Source organism: Ipomoea triloba, chromosome 13 (genome assembly GCF_003576645.1).
Source record: "Ipomoea triloba cultivar NCNSP0323 chromosome 13, ASM357664v1".
Lineage (NCBI taxonomy): Eukaryota > Viridiplantae > Streptophyta > Magnoliopsida > Solanales > Convolvulaceae > Ipomoea > Ipomoea triloba.
Genome location: NC_044928.1, coordinates 17666901 through 17682031, shown reverse-complemented (window position 1 = coordinate 17682031; position 15131 = coordinate 17666901). Strand labels below are relative to the sequence as shown.

Genomic DNA, 15131 nt, shown 5'->3' with positions numbered 1-15131 from the left:
GAAGCAAAAAGTTAATTCCAAGAAATAAGAAAGAAAAGAGTCTTTCTGTGCTTCGATTAATAAATATGTTAAAGAACGAAAAACCAAAACGTTTAAAATTGACATAAAATATTTTCTATCACTAATTAAAAACTTGTAAAGCTTGTAGATCACAAATTAAATTTCACGTCACTGATTTGAAACTTGTAAAGCTTGTAGATTACAAATTATTTTTCCCATCACAAATTTGAAATTATTAAAACTTGTATATTACAAGAATTGGAAATGCGGGGCATCGATCCCCGTACCTCTCGCATGCTAAGCGAGCGCTTTACCACTTGAGCTACATCCCCACACTAATAAATTAGATAAATATATGTGTTTATAAGGGCATGTGTTAAACGAGGTAATTGATTTGATTCAATCTTTTAATTGGATTTGACTGGTGTGCAATTACATTCCAATTGATAACATCAATCCAATCTTAAATTCTAACAGGGCAGGGTCAGAGTTTGTTGAAGAAGAAAAACAACTAGGCAACACAAATTGTACGAACCTTGAAGAGCCTAATTATAGAAGAGAACTGACTCCCTAGCAGTCCGTCGCCTTTATATTCTACATCAGAAAATAAAAAAGGCTAGGGCAAATGCATTTAAGCATTATAACCACAAAGATCAAAGTACTATTGGTCAAACACTGAATGAACTACAAGAAACTTTGATGCCAAATACCGAATAGTGATGTTTTCACTCATAAAATTATATTCGTTTTTCACAATATATTACCCTTTTTTGAGATTAGTCTAGCTACCATCAGGAAAACCAATGCATTGTATGTAATTGTAATGGCATGCTCTGGGAAGCAAAAAGGTAATTCCAAGAAATAAGAAAGAAAAGAGTCTTTCTGTGCTTCGATTACTAAATATGTTAAAGAACGAAAAACCAAAACGTTTAAAATTGACAGAAAATATTTTCTATCACTAATTAAAAACTTGTAAAGCTTGTAGATCACAAATTAAATTTCACGTCACTGATTTGAAACTTGTAAAGCTTGTAGATTACAAATTATTTTTCCCATCACAAATTTGAAATTATTAAAACTTGTATATTACAAGAATTGGAAATGCGGGGCATCGATCCCCGTACCTCTCGCATGCTAAGCAAGCGCTCTACCATCTAAGCTACATCCCCACACTAATAAATTAGATAAATATATGTGTTTATAAGGGCATGTGTTAAACGAGGTAATTGATTTGATTCAATCTTTTAATTGGATTTGACTGGTGTGCAATTACATTCCAATTGATAACATCAATCCAATCTTAAATTATAACAGGGTAGGGTCAGATTTTGTTGAAGAAGAAAAACAACTAGGCAATTCAAATTGTACGAACCTTGAAGAGCCTCATTATATAAGAGAATTGACTACCTAGCAGCCCTCGCCTTTACATTCTACATCAGAAAATAAAGATGGCTAAGGCAAATGCATTTAAGCAGAATAACCACACAGATCGAAATACTATTGGTCAAGCAATGAATGAACTACAAGAAACTTTGATGCCAAATACTGAATAGTGATGTTTGTACTCATAAAATTATATTCGCTTTGCACAATATATTACCCTTTTTGAGATTAGTACGACTACCAATAGGAAAAGCAATGCATTGTATGTAATTGTAATGGCCTACTCTAGGAAGCAAAAAGTTAATTCCAAGAAATAAGAAAGAAAAGAGTGCTTCGGTGCTTGATTTATAAATATGTTAAAGAACGAAGAACCAAAACGTTGAAAATTGATAGAAAATATTTTCCCGTCACTAACTAAAAACTTGTAGATTTCAAGCTTGTATATTACAGGAATTGGAGACGCGGGGTATCAATCCTCGTACCTCTCGCATGCTAAGCGAGCGCTCTACCATCTGAGTTATATCCCCATACTAATAAATTAGATAAATATATTTTTTATAAAGACATGTGTTAAACAAGGTAATTGATTTGATTCAATCTTTTAATAGGATTTGACTAGTGTGTAATTACATTCCAATTGATAACATCAATCCAATCTTAAATTCTAACAGGGCAGGGGTCAGAGTTTGTTGAAGAACAAAAACAACCGGGCAACACAAATTGTACGAACCTTGAAGAGCCTAATTATAGAAGAGAACTGACTCCCTAGCAGTCCCTCGCCTTTATATTCTACATCAGAAAAGAAAAAAGGCTAAGGCAAATGCATTTAAGCAGAATAACCACACAGATCAAAGTACTATTGGTAAAGCAATGAATGAACTACAAGAAACTTTGATGCCAAATACCGAATAGTGATGTTTTCACTCATAAAATTATATTCGCTTTTTAAAATATATTACCCTTTTTTGAGATTAGTCTGGCTACCATCAGGAAAACCAATGCATTGTATGTAATTGTAATGGCATGCTCTGGGAAACAAAAAGTTAATTCCAATAAATAAGAAAGAAAAGAGTATTTCTATGCTTCGATTAATAAATATGTTAAAGAACGGAAAACCAAAACGTTTAAAATTGACAGAAAATATTTTCTATCACTAATTAAAAACTTGTAAAGCTTGCAGATCACAAATTAAATTAATCTTTCTAAGCATTTCTTTCCAAGTCTCTCAACTTTTCTCAAGGATCTTAAGTCTTTTCCAAGGTATGAACATACTCTTCTTTTCTATTTACTTGTTTAATGAAGAACTTGTTCTATTTTGAAGAATATCTCCATGGGTTTTTCTTGTATGATATTTTTCTTGAGATATATTGTTATGGGATGACTTGATAGACTTGTATTGAGCCTACATTGCTTCTATAGACTAGAAATTTCATGTTTTAACATCTCTTTGTGACTAGATCTTGAAATTGCTTGATTTGGGTATTCTCTTGTCATGATGAGATCCTTTTGATATAGTAAGCATGGTGGGTAAAGTTTGCAACTTTCCTACTCTATAGGCACTATATTGCTATATTCTACTAGTTAGTTGGTCCAATTTTAACTTTCATGATGCTTCTATTTTTCAACCTTGAGCTAGTCTAGAGGTAGAAGTTGAAGTTGACCATAGGTTGACCTTTTGACTAAGAAATGAGTATGGAATGGTATGAGCTAGTTCTTGCATGTATAGGATAGAATTGTTGATGGATATCAAAATAATGGTTGCATGCAATGAATTCTTATGATCCTTTCTTTAGATATGTGCAATATTGTTCATAATCAATATTTATGATTGACAAGTGTTTTTCCTTGTGTTGCTTTGATTATCCATGTTATAGGAAAGATGTCTTCACCATATGACCTTGCACAACAGATTGCTCAAAGGCTCCAAAGAGGGAAAGCCCCGGCAGAAGAAAACAGTGCTAGGGACGCTAACACTCGTTATATTGAAGTACCCACCGGGACTCAGATTTTACTGATGACAGCAACCATGCTAGGGCGATACAGGCAGTTGTTGAACTACCCTATTGTGCAATGGAGATATGTAGACTTGAGAGTATTGGAGGATTATGAGTGCAAATATGGACTGGAGAGGTTGATTGCAGAGCCATATTGGAACAATCTGTTAGGCTGGAGACAGGATACTTTTATCCCTCTAGTACATGAGTTTATCGCGAGCTTGAAGGTTGACGGAGTGGCTGGAGATCTCTACAGCCCTACCATTAAGTTCAGACTCTTCAACCAGGACTATAACATATCGGCCAACCGTTTGGGTGTTCTCCTTGGATTTTACAATGAGGAAGACCAGTCGAAGAATTGGTACCGGAGACTAAGGCACGACTTTGGAGACAGAGACATTCCGAGAAAATATTGGTCGATTATCGCAAGACAAGTAGTCGAATGGGAAGGGTCGAGGGTAAGAGTCTCTCAGATTGTAAGGGAGGATTTAAAGGTTTTATGGAAGGTGATCGCTCATTCATGGGAAGGAAGACCTAAGACATATGACCGAGTCTCAAAGGCGGAGCTGTTCATGCTATGGAGTATGGACGCCAGGAACTCGGTGAACATGAGCGCGATTTGCAGGAACTTGCTTGTTGCGCAACAACAAGAGTCCGCCAGGGCAATCTTTATAGGCCCCTTGGTGACGAGGCTATGCATCTCTCTGGGCAATCAAATGAAAATGAATTGGTTTGAACATCGGCTTCCAGGAGCGCACATAGTTCCTTTATCTCCCGAGGACGTTGCAAGACTTCACTTGAGACAACTAGTGCGAACGAGGGTAGATGAGGAGATGGCGGATGATCACGTTAACACGCCCATGACATCCCCAGGATTCACTCCTTCTCTGATGTCATTCAATTCCCTGTCTCTCTCAGAAATGTACTCGCCGTTGGGTTCTTCAATGTATTCTCCACCACCAAGAGAGCCCGGACCGTTTGTACCTCCATGACAACCTGAAGAGCAAGACCCCAACTCCTCTACCTTCAACATTCCGAGCCGGTTCACCCCGGTCACTGATTGGAGATCCCTCCAAAATTTCCAATACCAATTGCACTTGGAGCAAATGCAAAAGTTGGATGAGATCTCGAGAAAGATCAAGGAAATCAAGAGAGCATGAAGGAAGGAAGAAACTGAAGAAGAGCAAAGACAAATTCTGATGATGATAACTTGTGATCTGATAATTCTGAACAATTGATTGTGGACAATCTCTTTACTTTTGTTTATATTTTTAGCTATATTCCTGTTTATGTTTTATCTTGCACGTTTCGTCTAGCCAAAGACGTTAAACGTGGCGCTTATGGGAGGCAACCCACAAATAAGGAGAAGAAGGGACCACTCAACCAACAACCATGAAAGACCAATCTTGAAAGGTATAATTTCAATTCCTAATTTATTTCCTTACCTTTACTCTGACCAAGTTTTGAAGGGCAAACATAGATTGCAAAAACTTTGATAAGGATACAAATTGTAAGTATTTCTTTTATCCTAATTCAATGCCCTGTTTTGGTTTGCTTTATTTTCTAGAATCGCAAATGAAGAGCTGCATAAAATTGTTGTGTCGGATGTAGTCTATTTGTTAGAACTGTTTTAGCCCAGTTCGCACTTTTAAGTGTGGAAAAGTGGCGTGTGTAGAACCCTTAAACATATATCCTCTTTCCTCCGTTCCTTATGGAAACATCGAGGACAATGTTTATTTTTAAGTGTGGAAAGGGTGTATGCTTCTTGAAACAGTTGATTGATTAAGTAATAAGGTATAGGAACCTAGAGGGTGTGTTATTGCCAATACTATCTAGGGGGGCTCCTAACCTTGTGCCAAGGATTGAATGTCTTAAATATGCTTTGGAAGCTTCACTTTGCACCAACTTGCACATACCGACCCAAATTGAAAATTTTTGATGAAGTGCTTGCATGCTTTCACCTTGTATTTTGTTTGGACCCCAGTCAAGGATCTGTCGAAGTGGGAGTGTGAATCCTTTGAGTTTTAGAAAGATAAGAATAGCGAGGCCTGGAAACTGAATTAATCTTAGCAGGACATGGGGCAAAAGGAGAGCCTAAGTGAGCTTTGAGTGAAAACAATCCCTAATCCCTAGAAAAAGGCATGAGGGGTTGATATGGTGAAACGTGAATAAAGGCAAAAGGCCATTCCTTGAGATAAAAGTGAGGTGAGCTATCTTGTCTGGATAAGGGGTAACCATTGCACTGTCTTCGAAAAAGCATGGAGATCCATGTGAAGTCGGTTACCCCGAAAAGATCTTGAAAGATGAGAAAATAGAGAGGAGGTGAGTCACTTCGCTAGGATTCAGGCACCCATTGCACTGACCTTCGAAAAAGCATGGATCTCCATGTGAAGTCGGGCAGCCTGATGACGTTATCCTAGGAAGCGAGAAAATAGAGTGATCGCCCAAGCCATGGCGATGAGCGGTCCATGTCCCTACCCTCACTTATATTCTGTAAAGAGGCTTTGGCGTTAGGTTGGAAATTGGCTAAGGGATGAGCATCGGTCCCACTAGTCGGATCGGCTTGAGGCCCCTAGAAAATACAAGGTGAAAACTCTTTTGTCACTTGCATGCTTGAAAGGTGTGAACAAAAATGTTCTCATGAAATATCCATCTCTCAAGACCTTGACTTCTTTAGTATATTTCTTACATTTGATTGGCACGAGTTTAGCAGTCTTGGTAGATAGTGTAGGGGATTTCACCCGCTCAACTCCGAACACCTAGACATCACTTGATCAATCAACCGTGAGAGAAAAACTATCCTTGATGCTTATATGATTAGGGCTTAGAAAAGTATGCTTGCTTGAGGACAAGCAAGGTTTAAGTGTGGAAACTTTGATAAGCGCCAAGGATAGCACTTATAAGGGGTCTTTATTAGATTAAAGTGCATCGTTTTGACATCCGATTACAACAATTGCATGCATTTTAGCTCAAATGCGATCAATTTCTTCTAACAACATTTCTAGGAAGAGTTTTGAAGTATTTCACAGGTTGGAGAGGGATTTGAAGCTAAAATAGAGCAAAAGACAAACAAGCCGAAATGAAGTAGCGTCCCACGCAGCCTCACACGCGTGTGGCTAGGCGTGGAATTATTCCAGAGAGCTACCACGCCGCTCACACGTGTGTGGACAAGCGTGGTCCGGCCAAGGGCCATTTTGGGAAATTTGTTCCTCTTTCTTTGTCACCTATATAAATCTCTTTTGCCCTAAACCTAGAGAGATCAGAAATTAATAGCATAGAATAGAATAGAGTAGATAAATCTAGAGGGTTTTCTCCCCTCTTGGGGGAAAATTCCTATCATAGTTTAGAATAGATCAAGGGCAAGAAGGAAGATTGGGAATTCAAGATCAAGGCTTGTAAAGATCCCCTTTTTCAAGGGTGGTAACCATTCTCTTCAATTTCTAATTCAATACTTGTTTCATTGAATTTTTCTTTCTTTCTCTTGTTTCTTAGTATGCTAGAGTAGATTAGATAGGGGATTGGTGGCCCCATGGTAGATCTAGGTGGATGTTTACTATTACTGCTTTGATTTGTGAATTGCTTGTTTGTTGGATGTTGAACTTGTGTGGATGATGTTCTTCAAGCTTTGTGCCTTTTGTGGCCACATTAGGTAGCAAACCCAAAAGAAGTGAGTGTGTGCGCGATAGCGGCCTCTCACGAGTCTAGTTCACCCACATCTCCGCTCTCAGTCCGAAAGGACAAGATCCGAGAGGAGTGGTGGACAAAGTGTTCGATGAAATGCCCCAACCGAATGAGGATGTGGGAGTCCAAAGTGTGACGCCACTTGGTAGTATGCCATGAACTCCCTAGTCTATTCCACAGCTTGCACTCGCAAAACCAACCAAAAATAAACCACTTGGAAAAGCCTAAAGCCCCAATCTCCACTTTACTTTTCTTTATTTTACACAACCACTATCAACCTTCCCCTTTTTACAAATGAATCCAACCCATAGCACTCCCGTAACTCTTTCTCTTCAACCTCTTAAATGCCAACACATGTATTCGGTTCCCATTCGCCATCCTTGAGAGACATGACACTCGGGGAGTTTAACTCTTCGTTTTATCACTTAACATTCACCTCCCACTAAACCACATTGTCAACAAGGTAATTGATTTGATTCAATCTTTTAATTGGATTTGACTGGTGTGCAATTACATTCCAATTGATAACATCAATCCAATCTTAAATTATAACAGGTCAGGGTCAGAGTTTGTTGAAGAAGAAAAACAACTAGGCAATACAAATTGTACGAACCCTGAAGAGCCTCATTATAAAAGAGAACTGACTCCCTAGCAGTCCCTCGCCTTTACATTCTACATCAGAAAATAAAAAAGGCTAAGGCAAATGCATTTAAGCAGAAAAACCACACAGATCAAAGTACTATTGGTCAAGCAATGAATGAACTACAAGAAACTTTGATGCCAAATACCGAATAGTGATGTTTTCACTCATAAAATTATATTCACTTTTCACAATATATTACCCTTTTTTGAGATTAGTCTGGCAACCATTAGGAAAATCAATGCATTATATGTAATTGTAATGGCACGCTCTGGGAACCAAAAATTTAATTCCAAGAAATAAGAAAGAAAAGAGTGTTTCTGTGCTTCGATTTATAAATATGTTTAAGAATGAAAATCCAAAATGTTTAAAATTGACAGAAAATATTTTCTATCACTAATTAAAAACTTGTAAAGCTTGTAGATCACAAATATGAAATTATTAAAGCTTGTATATTATAGGAATTGGAGATGCGAGGTATCAAACCCCGTACCTCTCGCATGCTAAGCGAGCGCTCTACCACCTAAGCTACATCCCACACTAATAAATTAGATAAATATATGTGTTTATAAGGGCATGTGTTAAACAATGTAATTGATTTGATTCAATCTTTTAATTGGATTTGACTGCTGTGATATTACATTTCAATTAATAACAGCAATCCAATCTTAAATTATAACAGGCCAGGGTCAGAGTTTGTTGAAGAAGAAAAACAACTAGGCAATTCAAATTGTACGAACCTTGAAGAGCCTCATTATATAAGAGAATTGACTACCTAGTAGCCCTCCCCTTTACATTCTACATCAGAAAATAAAGATGGTTAAGGCAAATGCATTTAAGCAGAATAACCACACAGATCGAAGTACTATTGGTCAAGCAATGAATGAACTACAAGAAACTTTGATGCCAAATACTGAATAGTGATGTTTTCACTCATAAAATTATATTCGCTTTGCACAATATATTACCCTTTTTTGAGATTAGTATGACTACCGATAGGAAAAGCAATGCATTGTATGTAATTGTAATGGCCTGCTCTAGGAAGCAAAAAGTGAATTCCAAGAAATAAGAAAGAAAAGAGTGCTTCTGTGCTTTGATTTATAAATATGTTAAAGAACGAAGAACCAAAACGTTGAAAATTGAAGAAATTGTACACCACAAATTTAATTTCTCGCCACTAATTTGAAATTATTCAAGTGTTGTATATTACAGGAATTGGAGATGCGGGGTATCGATCCCCGTACCTCTCGCATGCTAAGCAAGAACTCTACCATCTAAGCTACATCCCCGTACTAATAAATTAGATAAATATATTTGTTATAAGGGCATGTGTTAGACATGGTAATTGATTTGATTCAATCTTTTAATAGGATTTGACTAGTACACAAAGGTGGAAAAGGACTAAGACAACACACTCTTGAATAGACAATATCCTAGCAATCCTAATCCATGACCTTAGACACTCCACTATGCAATATTCATGAACACTATCCAATCCCTACCCCTTTTACATATTCACAAAATCACTTTTACTTTACTACTCTCTTGCACAATAGTACCAAATCCACCCGCAGTTCCAATTAATCCACAAGTACCGATTAACCATGAATAACAAATCATTGAAGAACCACAAGCTAACAGAGCAAACAATCAAGAGAACATTCGTGAAGAGGAATATTATGGAAATCTTCAAGAACCAAAAAGATCAATTGCAGATTACATGACTCCGGATTTTAACATGCACAACTCAATCTATGTACCTCCAATGGAGAACGCCAACTTTCACTTGCATCCAACTATTCTCACACCGGTTCAGAACAATCAATATTCGGGATTACCATCTGAAGATCCCAACGCACACATCACAAGGTTTATACGAGCATGTGGGATGTACAGACAAGAAGGCGTTAGCGAGGAAATAGTTCCACTCAAATCATTCCCATTTTCAGTTATAGGAGAGGCAGCACGATGGTTGGAAAGCCAAGACGACAATCATTTTAGAACGTGGCAACAGTTGCATCATGAATTCATGAACGAGTTCTTTCCCATTACAAAAACTATGAGGATTAGAAGGCTGATACAAGAATTCAAACAAGGAAGACTTGAAAGTTTGGGAGACGCTTGGCGAAGATTTAAAGTTCTTAAAAGGCAACGCCCACAAGATCTGATGCACCCACGGAACATGATTAGCTCATTCTATGGAGGGTTAACGGATGAAGGAAAAATGTCGCTTGACTCATCCTCCAGCGGTGCCTTTGTCTCCCTAGCTTTGTAAGAGGCTGAAGAACTAATCGAGAGAATATCTAAAAACACATCCTGTTGGTATGAACGAAGAGGAGATCATGGAGGAATTTATGAAGCCTTGCATGGCATTGGCACTTTATTGTAATATCTGTGGAGGACCTTATGACACCAATATTTACACTTCTACGTCTGCATCTGAACAAGTTGAGGCGGTAGATTATCAAAGGAACTCCAAGTTCAATGCTTATGGACAAAACCAAAGATCAAACAACAATTGGAAACAGGGAGAGAGTTGGAACAATAGCCACAATGACGGATATCAAGCGCAAAGACAATACAACTATGGACACAAGCCTGCATATGGACAAAATGACAAGAACAGACTGATGTACAATCAAAACCATGGAAATGGAAATCAAATGACCCAGTTCAAGCCACAATACGACTCTCAACTTGATTTTACTCAACAAAGGAGGGATGACATCCGTGAAGTAGATGAAAGACTCACAAGGACGATCATGGAACTAAAAAATGATTGGGCAAATCTGAAACAAGAGATTACTTAAGAGATTAGACAAGAAATTTCTAGTCTTCGACAAGAGTCTAAGGCCACACTTAAGACAATTGAGAATCAAATCTCTCAAATGTTTAAGATGATGTCAAATCGACACTACGGACAACTCCCGAGTAACACTGAAAACAATCCGAAAGAGAGAGTCAACGCCATTGATGCCAAAGAAAAACACATGTGAAATGTGATCCAATGGATGCTATCTATGGAACATGTCAATGTAAGGTAGATGGCCAAAGAAACAAGACTACTCTTGTAGTCCGAATCTTGAATTGAAGAATGCGAACAGTTCATGCACCATATCAATGAAAGAACACAAGGAGAAAACCACTTCGGATGAATGCCCGAAAGAAAAGAAGCTACCACGAGACAACATCAAAAGTTCAAAAGAGAAGGAAACGGCTCGAGAAGGTACAATTAATGCTTTTATTCAAAAATTTTTCAATAGCAAAGAATACCGTGAGTTGTTTGAGAATGACATTTGTGATAATTTTACCTGTTTAAGCCAAGAATCTTCGGCTTGTTTGACTGAGGAAACCCCAGAAAGAAGGGTTACCCTGGAGCTTTGTTGATTCCTTGTTCTATACAGAACATGGAACCTAGAAACGCTCTTGCTGATCTTGGTGCTTCTATTAATGTCATGTCTTCAAATCTTTTTGAAAAGCTGAACTTACCACATTTGAAATCGACGAGGCTGACTCTACGTTTAGCTGACGGAACCACACGGTATCCTGAAGGTTTAGCGGAAAATGTTTTAGTAAGAATAGGAAAATTTCTTGTGCCTGTCGATTTCATTGTTTGTAAGATGGGTGATGATGATCCCCATGAATCCTTAATTCTTGGAAGACCATTTCTGGCTACTTGTCGTGCACGAATAGATGTTAGTTCAGGTGAAATTACCCTGAGATTCGAGGGACAAGCCACGAATGATGACAAGGAAAAAGCAATAGAAGGAACTGATGACGATGAAATGGCAAAGGTCAAATCAAAGGCGAAACCAAAACCGAAGTGGAGGAATGATAAGCTTACATGGAAGAACACGTGGGTACCAAAATGCTTTCTACCCACTACCAAGGAATATGGTTGAATTTTAACCAAGGTATGATGCGTCTAGCCAATGACGTAAACCATGGCTCTACTTGGGAGGCAACCCAAGGTTTTAATAATATGTTTTTACATTATTTCTATGCTTTCGTTTCTAATGTTTTTGTTCTAATAAATTGCTACAATCAAATGGAACCATGTTTTGAGGACTAACTTGTAGGAGTCGGGACTGAAAATTGCTTTGGAAAGACTAAGTTTGGACATAGGTATGAAAGGCAAAGCCAAAAATCGGAAGAAAACAATGCAGTGGACCTACACGAGGCTCACATGTGTGTAGCCGTGCATGGGAACGAGGCAGTAGCCTCCCACGCACGCTCACACGTGTGTAGCCGTGCGTGGGAACGAGGCAGTAGCCTCCCACGCACGCTCACACGCGTGTAACCATGCGTGGGAGCGAGACAGAGAGCTCCCACGCACGGTCACACGAGTGTGACCGGCGTGGAAGCCCCCTACGGGTTTAAAACCCTTGTTCGGCCACTCCCCGTCATTTTGCTCCAAAGCACCATTTTTCTCTTTTCTTCTCCACGCAAGGAAGAACCAAACTCAAGGTTTGAACATATCTCTTACTTTTTACCTTCAAAGAAGACCAAAAAACATCAACATCAAGGTAATTTCTCATCTTTTTAACTCTTTATCCTTGAATATTCATGAGTTTGGAAGAGCTTGAATGTGAAATTTATTCTACATTGCCTTGCATGATTTTGAATGATTTTGAAAGTTTAATTTTGTTATAATGCTTCATAGAACTACCCTTTGATGTTTTCTTTCATTATTGATGGTTACATTGATGGATTGTTATATATTTTTGAACTTCAAGTGTGAACACCATTGATAAACAAATGAGTTTGTTAGATTTCTTGTTGAAATTATGAAATTGATGCTTGAATTGATGAATAAACTTGTTGTAGAACTATTATATGCCATCAATTTGACTTTTCACATGCTACATTGCCCAAATTGAATTTTCAATTTCAAACCCTAATTTTGAATTTGGGGAAGAAGATGAAGTTGACTTTTTGAAATTCTTTACTTTTGTAGTTGACTTCTTATTTGACTATCAAATTGATATATCTTATGATGATTTTATGCATGTGTGTGATAATGGAATGATATTGTTGATATTCTTATGCTAGAATTGTCTAAAATATAAGGGAAACTATGGCGAAATTTTCGAAAATTCTTAGCCCTATATGTTTGAAATCCATTATCTTGACAAGGAATTTTACACAAAAAAAAAAAATAATGGTGACTTATTCAAAGCCAATTACCATGAATGACAATTTCTATAATTTGTAGGATGGGACGCTCGAAAGAAATTGCGAAGAAATCAAAGCATGATATAGGAGAATCGAGTCGATCAAGGACACGGCAACAAGCTACAGCTCAACAGGCTATACAAGAGCCGGGGTCAAGGTCATTACGACACTTGACACCCATCCAATTCGCGACAGTGGATAACTATAAAGGGAAGCAGCTTTCTGTTGGCCGTCACTTTGAAGATAATGTTTTAAGAGAATTTGGTTGTTTGGACGAAGTGAATAGGCTTCTTAGGCACCCACAGCTCCGCTATCTGTTTGAGTGGAGAGGACCCACCTATGCGCCTGTCACCTATGAATTTTTGGCGACCTTGGAAATTAGAAGGGAAGTCAACAATGCGAGAGAGTCTATTTCATTCACTCTTTTCGGCAACCACTACTGTATGTCTGTTAACACTTTGGGTGTTACACTCGGTTTCATGATGCAGTGAGCGTGTCCATGCCATATTTCAGAGATTTCAAGGAAGATTTCGATACAGACGAAGTTGTTAGACGATATTGGAGGAGCATCACAAACAATGCCCCATACAACTCTTCAAACTTGAAGGCAAAACTCATCACCCGGAATGCTCTGAAGGCTATCAGATTAGCCTTTGCTATAAATCTCTCAGGCAGAACCACAAATCGCAACAAGGTATACAAGCAGGATCTATTCTACATGTGGTGCATGGAGAGTGATGTTCGCATCAACATGGGCGTTCAAGCTAAAAAGTGGCTCCAGACCCAGCAAAAGCCTAAGGTTTAGACTGTGTTTGGACCTTTCGTTACTAAACTGTGCATTGGGTTGGGCCTACTGAACCGGTTGATGGGGGAGAGATCCGATGGTTGTACAATCTCTTTTTCCGTGGGTGAGTTCTTTGCCGCAGAACTAAAGCTTGGAGGTGATGATGCACCTGATCTAGAGGCTTCTGATGATGATGAGGACGAGGAAGATAATGAGGAGGAGGATGCTGCACAGGAGCAAGGCCCTATTCCAATGGATTGGGCCACGATACAGAATTTTCATAGACAGCTCCATGAGGAACAAATGAACTATTGGCGTGAAGTGCATACTTGGCAAGAAGGCCGCTTCACATCCATCTCCGCGAGACAGGATGTCCACACCGAGGACCTCAACCGCATGAGACAGGCGGTGGAGGATAATGATAGAAGAATTGCCGCTCTTGAAGCTAGATTCGACAGGCAATTCCATCCCTTCGGTGATGAGTGATGCCTTCCTTCGATTTTTCTCGGTCCTAACCTATTGAGACTTGATTCTGAGTTCCTTGACTTTCGTTACTATGGTTGCTAGCCCCATCTGAACATTAGGATCCCTATGCGCGGGGTTCCGACTTTTATTTCCTTTATTTCTTTACTTTGCTTTACTTATCTTTATTGCTTTATGTTATTTAATTTCCAACTGCATTACTTTTCTGCATTTCTATTCGAATAATTCTACTTATTTTTATGCTTTATTATCTAAGTTTTTGTTATTTTTATTGCTTTTATATTTCTATTAGCTTATAATAATTGAATAGTGCTCCGAAAACCCCTTTTGTATGTTATGTCTCCATTTCTTATAGAGCATCTATAACGGGAGCAGGCCTATGCTGGAAGCTAAAGTGTTGAAAGAGGGATGCATACTTGGTTTATCCTCTTATCCCTTTTCTAATTTTAAGCCCCGTTTTGATCTATAAAGTGTGGAAATTTTTTTTTTTTATAGCTTTGTGTATGAGTGTATTAGAGCTTACCATGATTAATAGGATCGTTTGATGCATACCCTATATCCCAGAGCAATTTCCAAAGTGTGGAAAGGGATTTTTATTTGTCTATCCTTAGAATCCCTGTTTCGTTCCTTTACCCTGTGCGTATGGAAACATCGAGGACGATGTTTACTCTAAAGTGTGGAAAGGACGCACTTCGTGCTTTACATATCTACATGCTTAGTATAAGAAGTTGAAGCTCTTGGGAATGATAAGCGGGTGCATTTGCAGTTTTGAAAAGAGAGTTATTATTTGTGTTATCTAGGGAGAATTTTGACTGGATGCCCAAAAATTTTTACTCTCGAAATATCTTTGAGGAAGTTACTTTTCGCACCCATGAGAGTGTTTAGAGCCAAATAAGTTTATATTTTTGCCTGCTTGCATGATGTTCACCTCTTATTTACGTAGGACCTTAGTCAAGGATCTCTCGAAGTGGGAGTGTGCACTCTTTAATTT

At 38.3% G+C, this 15131-nt stretch overlaps 3 non-coding genes across 3 annotated transcripts; all 3 read right to left on the bottom strand.

Annotated features, from left to right (window-relative positions):
* Window positions 1–259: 259 nt before the first annotated feature.
* On the bottom strand, window positions 260–332 carry TRNAA-AGC. Its single transcript has one exon. It is a non-coding gene; the product is annotated as a tRNA-Ala (tRNA).
* A 764-nt stretch (window positions 333–1096) lies between these two features.
* On the bottom strand, window positions 1097–1169 carry TRNAA-AGC. Its single transcript has one exon. It is a non-coding gene; the product is annotated as a tRNA-Ala (tRNA).
* A 7745-nt stretch (window positions 1170–8914) lies between these two features.
* Window positions 8915–8987, bottom strand: TRNAA-AGC. Its single transcript has one exon. It is a non-coding gene; the product is annotated as a tRNA-Ala (tRNA).
* Window positions 8988–15131: the final 6144 nt, after the last annotated feature.